This window comes from Branchiostoma belcheri, unplaced genomic scaffold (genome assembly GCF_001625305.1).
Source record: "Branchiostoma belcheri isolate BF01 breed outbred unplaced genomic scaffold, Haploidv18h27 scaffold1, whole genome shotgun sequence".
In the NCBI taxonomy this organism is placed as follows: domain Eukaryota; kingdom Metazoa; phylum Chordata; class Leptocardii; order Amphioxiformes; family Branchiostomatidae; genus Branchiostoma; species Branchiostoma belcheri.
The window spans coordinates 395,773-404,935 of NW_017802379.1; the positions used below are offsets into that span (position 1 = coordinate 395,773).

Below are 9,163 nucleotides of genomic sequence, written 5' to 3' on the forward strand. Positions count from 1 at the left end.
GGAGTTTTGAAACTGTCTTGCTCGCCCGAGCGGAAAATCGCATATGGAGTGCCTCTGAAAAGGCTCTTTTGGCCCGAGGAATTGGGAGTGAATTAATCTGAATTGCCCAGAAGATTTATAGTTACTGCTGTGCCCCCAGAGCCACATTCTCCAAGGTTTGGACTCAGCAAGACGGACACATACAGCGTACAGGAGGGAAGAAACTCGACCGTAAGTTCTTCAGAGTTGTCACGATCAAGAACTTTCAAGATGGCGGTACTTAGTACTCGGACTCAAGGCTACTGAAGAGGCTTCAAGATGTTGACGTTTTCCTTAGATTTTCGTATCGTAGTTTTCTGAAATTCAGCTCCACCGTACTTCTTAAGTTTTGCTGCAAACATGCCGACACTTTTGGATTCCGTGAGATATGGTGACTACAGAACATTCATAGCATTTTAGAAGCCTGAATATCTGTGTCTACAGATCTACAGATTTAAAACACAGCTGCTATAACTATGTTGGACCCTGCCTTGCCGTGGGTGGCCCACGGCTACAAGAAACTCAAGGATGATTTCAGCCAGAAGTTCCTGTCGGATGTGGACTATACCAAACATAGTACAGACACATCATCGGAGAACAGACTTCGCATCTCCACTCCGAAAAAGGAGCAGCAAGAAAGAGTGAAGAGTGCGACTGTCAGGAGAGTACAGGATGGGAGAACTGGAAGTGCTCGCTCAAGAGACAGTGGTGGCGACACGTACCTATTTTTACGAGAATCTCGCCCCAGAAGTGCTTATTCAACGTACAGCGTAAAGTCATTCATGTCTGGCCCACCTCAGGTGAAAAACAAGCGAGCTCGCAGCGCGACAGTTCGACGAAAAGCTGCGGACTTACAGAAAAGTTTCACACAAATAGAGAGAAGTTATGAAGAAGAGCGATTGAACAAGAACTTTCGCAAACTGGCAAGGCCGAGGACTGCTCAGGGATTGGTTCGCGGAAGGCCGAATGTGACCTGGAGCGGGGACTGGCGGCCGACGTCTTCCACGGGACTGATTCCTACGACACCGTTCGACAGATACGTCAGTTACGAGAGACCCCGCTCTGCCAGAAGGGTATGAGGTTTTGGTTTGTTTTCGACTTCGTGTTGAATATTACTGGTAAATTGATGGAAATCACTACTCTTAACTAAAATGTTGAGATCATATCGAAATAAGGCCAAGGCTAGAAAAAAAGCTAAATGGTTTCTTTTTTAAGACAAAAAAATGACGCCTGGTATATGGACAGCTTGTAGTTGTGACATTGCAGTATTCGGTACAAAGTAGCTGCTGAAACAAGACACTTATAAGTTTTAAATGTGCTTTAAAGTTCCATAGATATGCCATAACAATTGTGTAAGGGAAGTTGTATCAGAGTCAAAATTGAACGGCTTTTGGTCGTGGTCCACACGTTTTAGGGTGTCACATTCAGACCTGTCTTGTATTATTATCGCTGGTGCGGTAACCAGGTGTACTCTTTGTTTTTGTTTTGCCATACCTGTTCATCCAGTCGAATCTCCTGTCTTTCACCCAGCGGCCTATCCTGTACTTAAGTGAACCATTAGTGTCAGCAATGCCGTGAAACTCTGAAAAGAAGCTGAAAGTTGTTTCAGGGAGGCTGAGTCTCAAAGAGCAGTTTTGAAAGGGGAGAAGACTATTGTGACGAACCACATTGTTGGCTTACATTGTGTCTCTTAGCGAGTCTTTCAATACAAGTGCATTGTTTAGTCCTGACCCTTAGCAGAAGAAATTCCCTCCTTTCTTTAAGAATAACGGGTGTTAGAGAAATTTGGAGTGGATCAGGTTAAGGCTAATCACCTTAAAGCAGGGCGTTAGGGACAGTTGTATTCAAAGGCAATGGTTTAAGTGTTTTGAGTGAGCCAAATGTTGGGCATGAGAACCCACTGCATATCTCAAAAGGGACAGTCTATACATTTTCTGCAACAGTGATTTAAGGCTAATTGTGAGCTGTCAGTCTCAGCATTCATTCTTTCAGCCAAGTCCTTCTGGTACTAAATTGCACTTAAGAATTATACGACACACAATATTTCATACCTGTCAATGCATGAAATACGTACTGTTTCAGACAAATGCTTACAGGAGTCTAAACTAGTAAAAGAGACATGGTTATTTGTCAATCTGATGGCCCCTTTATAAATTAGTAATGGTGTGTCATCCTTGATTATCAATCAGTCAGTATATATGACAGTGTGACAACTTTCATTTAGTGTCCAAGATTTTCAAGTCTGAACCATACACAGTGTTTTTAAGACTAGGTAGCCTTGGCCTTCTTCAGCTATACTACACTGCAGGTTTTGTCAATTGTGGCCATGCAGAGCATGGAATTTGGTATTTGCCGTTAGGTAGAGTAAACACAATATTTTACCCACATGACAAAGGTGCTTGTCATCGGGAGTTTCCCCCCTTTTTTCCTGATCACGTACACCAGCACCTGTTTTTTAAAATCTAGATTAAACCTTTAGATGGTGGGCCATGTGTAAGTTTGTTTTAGGTAGAGTCCACAGTCATGAGTAAGTTTGTTTTAGGTAGAGTCCACACCTTAGAAGTCAGAGCGACCATGGGAATTCAGAGTGGCCTGTCAACAAGTCCCATACTATGACCTTTGCGTAAAAATTACAGTAACGTTCCTTCCCTTGGCAACCGTTTACTTACGCACAATGACGATAAATATGGTCTCCTCCGCACATTGTGTGCTTGTCACTCTGTGCTGGTAATAATTGTGAGCTGGGTGAATATGTAAAATCGGGATGACAGCTATATATATTGTAGCCTTTTATATGTGTGCCGAAGACATAATGAATTGGGTGTTGTCAGGTCTCCATTATTTAATGATGTGAGGATCATCTATAATATGCAGACAATAACACAGGGTATTATCAGTGTGACTCCAGATAAGGTATAGCATTAAGTTGATCCAATATTGAAATTTGTCCTGGGAATAGGATACATAATTTTTTTGTCCAAGCTGTGATTATTTTGGCACCTTCAGGATTATCAGATAATTATGTCCATGTTACATGTGGTAGGTAAGACTCCTATTAATTTGCACTCCATCTTTTGTTATTCCATCATCCATTCTTCTCTTGTTTTGACTATCAGCTTGTTCAGTCAGGACAATGTGCATCTAAACTTGAGATTTTCCTCACGCAGACAAATTTGATAAACAATCTGCACTGGCATTTTCTGACAACACTGTCCTAATCCAACCCATAATCGTTACTACATACCATCCTTGTAATATTATCCCACAGCTAATCCCCCTTTCATTGCTGTAAGAATAATATTTGTATGAACTGTACGTTTTGTTGTTGTCCATTGAGGTTCAGGCACCTTTAGTATTGATGGTGGATTGACTGTGTTGACATGCATCTATCAGTGTCGCCAAGTAAATGTTTTTACACTATTGTTAACACATGTACAGTAAAAACAGGCAAGGAGAAACAAGTGTAATAGTAGGAGATAACTTGACATTTTGGTACGAACTTTTAGGGCCAAATATATATATGTTGCTGATAAGCTTTTAACATACCAAATCATTAAATACATTTTTATTATATATTAGATGATATATACTTTTATATTGTACAGTCTTACAATATAGTTTGCCACATTAAATCAATTATTTCATACCTTTTAGTACCTATATAGTCACTCAAGACATTAACGTTTGGGTTCTATACCTCCCAAGTACGAGTACAATAATTTCCTCAACTGTTAGCCCGCATTCTTATAATTTATTTCTAACAGCCATCTTTACCCCACTTTTTACGCCAAACAGTTACTGTCTCCACAGGTGTCTATTGTACAGCATAACCTGTTCACCGGGGTCTTCTAAGTAATTGATATTAATCATGGCTACTGATACCCAGCCTGTGTTACACAAGCTCTCGCTTTAATAGGCTAATGGGGGCAACTTAGGAACAATTTTAGTAGGACTAGGTATACCCAGTGTCCTATTCCAATACAGCACCAGTCTCTCACTGATAATACTTCATGAAATGCCTGTGCTGCCCAGTGTGTCTAAATTAAACCCTGTATAATCCTGCGTGCAAAGGAATGTCGGCCGTACTAAAGTATTGCTTCCCTAATCGAGAACCAACCAGCACAGAGACAGGTGTACAGCTAATAGGGTATAATTAATAGGTTGATGATGGAGTGTTTACGCACTAATTCCCTCTGGTTAGTGATTGCGTTGTGAGGGTAACCAAGGGCCACTAGGGAAATGGTTACACAATAAGTTACACCTCTGGGCATACTTGCAGGTGCTGTGTACAGAATATTATTTTTGGGCAATATTCAATTTTATAAATATATCAAAATGCTGGTCTTGTTCATACATTTTTCAAAAGAAAGACAAATTATTTTTTACTTATTTCATTTTGCCTGCCAGGTGCACAGAGATCTTCTTTAACATTAGATCTCTAGGAAAAATAATTTTTTTTAATCATTTTATCTAACTGAGCATATTGTATGGCATTTTTGTTTTGTCGTTCTAACAGGTTGTTCCCTTGTCATTTCAGAGTCACAGTCCACTAAAGGATAATGACGTAAGTGCACTTTCCTACACTAAGCATTTTATTCAATTGATTATAATTATTAAGTTCACCTTTGTAAAAACAGCTTTGCTTTTTTTTACGTTACATTTTATTTCCCACTGAAGTACCAGTATCATTAATTTGAGTAGAAATTTCAAGCTCTTTTTGGGCAGAAAACTGATTGAAAGTCTGTTTAGAATTGAAGGGTTTAGCAAAGCATTTGCTTCTATTATGTATCACTTGTACTGCTAACTTTCCCCTACTGTGGCATGTGCAGGTCAGAAGAGGTGACACACCACAGTTCTTCGACATCTCCAAGAGGGCGTGGCTTCACGATCGCCCCCCGCAGTCTCCGCCCCGAACCCCACCCCCTCCGAGGAGAATCAGGACACCAGTCAGGTGGGTGCAGTATCTACTTATTTCACTAGGTGGTGCTTGAAATATAGGACATCGCATGTAAGTGATAGGATCCCATATTGACTGCAATGTAGGACCTGGTCAATAGGGGACGTTTTTATCACAGTACACGAGCATGTACAATTTCAAAAGGTTGATATGTGTTATACCTGGGATGGCCAGTAGGGGGAGTTGCATCATTGTGGCTAATGTATCTAAAGTTGCTCAATAGAACAGAATGTTTTTGGTAAGAAGATCATTTAAACCTCATCTTTTTTACATTTCCTGACATATTTTTCATAACATCACTCATGGAAATGGTACATTGTTGCAAAAAATGCATAATTGTTGCCTAACCCTGTAACCAATAGATAATATAATTGGATAATATAACTTTTTCGGTGTGCTAAGCACTACATGTATGTGGATCACAGATAAAGATATTCTGTGTAATGCAAACTCTGCTGTCCAGGCTGAGATAAAGTACAGTAACAGTCATGAAGTACCAAAATTGGACCAGAGCTTTACCTGTTGTTCTAGGATTGACAGGACACCGTCAAACGTGTCAGCCAAAGCTGGCAGTGGGGAGCCCAGTACAGTGGAGATGTCCCCGCCTCCCTCCCTGCCTCCTGAGGAGGACATCGCCGTGGAAGAGGAGGAAGAAGAGGAGGAGGGAAACTGGCAGGAGCAGATCGGTGAGTTTGTAAGATGATATATAGTAAAAACTGGTGAATGGGACCAACAAAAAGTGGTTACAATGGTCCAATATGTAGAAGTCCAATATGTAGAAGTGGTCATGTGTACAGGTTTGACTTAATAATTATGGATTTAGTCTTTCTTGTCTTTTCGACTTCATGTCTCATAATCATATCCCCCACTGTTGACTTGAAAAAAATTTCTATTTTGCCATCCATCCATGCTGCAGAAGAGAAAAGGAAGCAGAAAGGTTTGTTTCCTTTTTGCCAACTGTGCGATAGAATTCTAAATCAATAACTGTCCATTTTAAAAGCTCTACTATGTACAGAATCAATTTTGCACCCTACTAGTGTTTAAGAACTCACACACACTCACTCACTCACTCACTGTCTGGTTTATCGTCTGTTGTTCTCTGACATTCGAGTGTTACACAGAACTCCACCTACTATTTTACTTTAGTTTACTGATATACAATGATCACCTTTCTATGTGATGATAATCATTTGATACATCTTGTTTGCAGAAGTGTCAGTGCAGATGAAGGAGCCGGAGCCACCGCCCCCCTCCCCCACCCCTGAACCACCTGAGGAGCCAGAACTTGCCTGGGATGAGGAGGAGGAGAAACAGGAGGAGGAGCCGCCCAAGGTCAGGGTCACAAGTAATTGAACAAGTCAAAGGCAATGGTACAATGCACATCATCAAACATCATAAAAATCCATTGAAAATCAAAAATGTTTAGTTATCGTCTTTGCAGACAAACTAATTTACCTGAATTTACCAGCCAATAGGCAGATAGCCCTTGGTAGCTCCTAATATGTCCATCTTCCCCTTCATGTAGTTCTTAATGCTGTTTTTAAATCCATTGATGAACCGACTCAGAACTAACTGAAACTAAAACTCATAATGATAGCTCTTCAAAGCAGAGGTAAAAAGTTCACACTGCAGCATTAGAGAAGGTCAAACTGACCTGGTCTGGTTAGGCAAGAAATATTGAAACTCTTGTTTCTTGTCAAATAAACATTGAAGTCCAGAGGGAAAGACTTATGGGGATGAAACAGTAGCAAAATCTTCAGTGCTATCATATTGCATTGCCTGAAAGTGTTGTAAGAACTAAATATATATGGCCTGATTAGAAATTAAGTTTCATGGTCAGACTTTAATGTGATGAGTAGCAAGATATTTCACTTCTGTGCCTCTCCATCCTTTCGTGCCTGCTAATGACATGATTGAGTGAACTGTTATTCTAGGTTATTGATTACATAAAGACCGTAACACCATTCAACCAAACAAAAGAACACTACATGATAAATAGGTACCAACCACAAAGACAGACATTTTTGTATCCAGCGTCCAAATCCCCAAATCCCCGAAGTCTCAATTATTGACGAGGTCGTGTGCCAACGTTTGTTTAGTTGGTTGCTGGTGGACGTTAGTATTTACGAGCACCATTGTTGAACACTGACTTCTTTACAGACTAGCTTCCATTCTGTTCTTTCATCCTGAAGTGGTCTGGAGTGAATATTGTGTTGATGAGACAGGAGTGCTTTGTTGAGCCTTACTCAAAACTCGGGCTGCATTGTTTGGCCGCAACTATTATTCCAACGTTGCCATACCAGTGGGCTAAACGGACTTTTGTCAAAAGGCTCTTGATGTAATTGTGCAGAAATAGTATCTCTGTATGGTGTAGAGGGCAAAGATTTATGTATGGTGCGAATTCCCCTAAGAGCTTTTTTAGACTTACTCTGGAGTACGGCACCATTGTTGTTTGGTGGTTATTAATTCATCGTCACCAAACAACCAACCCAAACTGACTCACACGAAGAGCTCTTGAAAGGGTACAAGATTTTTATAGAGAGATGGCCGGTTCGATAGCAGCGAGGAATTTTTGTGTGCCTCCGAAAAGAAGAAGGACAGTCATGAAAAAGAGGAAAGTGTTGTCTGGACAAAGTGTCAAACATGTCGCAGAAGATGCATCGATTAGGAAGATCATTGTCAACCTTAACTTCAGGGTATACGAGGTAACAATTTTTCATTACTCTTAATATAAGTCTGTTCCCTGGTAGCTTTCATAATAATGTAAGATAAATTAAGCCAGCCACGCTATTGAAACTCAGGTATTACAATGCTGCAAAATGCAGTTGTCAAAGCCTTTGCAGTGTCTAGACATTTATCTTTTAAAGAAATGATTACATTGTTATATAAGTTCAGTGATCATGAAAAGGTGTAGTAATTTTTTTTGTGCCATTGAAAAGGTGTACATAATTTGTTTTTAACCACTGACAATATTGGGAGTTGTATGTGTACATTGAGCAATTAAGCAGTATTGTCAAGTGAAAATTGTGTGTGACGTCTGACTGACTCACGAGTTTATATTTGCGTGATAAGGATAAAAAGGTATTGATTTTTCCTGTCCTTGAAAACAGAAGATCTATTCTAAGACTCTGGAAAAAAATTGAGTGTCAGCTACTGTCAATCTGCTATGTAACATAATATCAGCTGAAGTAAATTTAGCTTTAAAATTTAAATTCCATTTGGCAACATCCTTCTTCGCTGAAACTGAATAACTGAATAACTGTAAAAAATACTAATTTAAAAGAATTCTAGACACTACTTGTAACATGTAACACTTGTGCAATCACATGATGATAATGGTTACAAAGTGTCCTTTGTCTCAATACCAGAGGAACAAACAAAACTATCAAAGGTTTTCTACATGTATCACTAAGGTAAAGATCTCGATTGAGATTAAGACCATTTTAGTATTAAGTGACAACTACATATCCCCTCTCAATAAAAGCAACACTATGTCCTCTCCCAGATAGTCCAGATACCCCCTGAGTTGAAAATTGAGCCAGTGAGTAAAGAAACAGCATGGTGCCAGATGGGTACAGTATCTCTGATAACAAACATTTCCTTTTTGACGCAAACGGGCCATGAAACGGTTCTTGGCTGAGCAAACATTACAGTCCAGGCTTAGCTGAAGAGAGCTTTGTGTTGGTGGTTGAAGGAAGATCTATTGAAAAACTACCATTTACATGTCATATATTTGGGTGATTTTCCAGGTTTAATACCAATTAAGGTAGGACTGGTATAATGTGCATTCAACTGTTTGACCAGATTCAGGTACAATTGTTCAAGACTTTGTGTCAAAAATTGTCCATATTGATGTAGAGGACACAGATGTTGAAGCCCTATACAATTTTGCCTTTCATATTGTTGAATTTCTTGTGGAACAAAATTTAAATAATTTCATAACTATTGTGATGGAATGTTGCAGAAGGAAGATTATGACACATTGTAGGTTGAACTTTGTATTCCAACAATGTTTAATGCGTTAGAACTTTGAGGATGACACTAACGCGTTCCTGTTAAATCTTCTTCTTTTACAGCCACCATCACCACCTCCTACCCCAAGAGAGCCCACACCCCCTCCAAGGGAACCTACTCCCCCTCCTCGTGAACCTACACCCCCTCCAAGAGAGCCTACACCCCCTCCAAGAG

At 39.9% G+C, this 9,163-nt stretch overlaps 1 pseudogene; it reads left to right on the forward strand.

The window, feature by feature from the left end:
• Positions 1–494: 494 nt before the first annotated feature.
• Positions 495–9,163, forward strand: part of LOC109468424 — a 17,831-nt pseudogene continuing 9,162 nt past the window's right edge.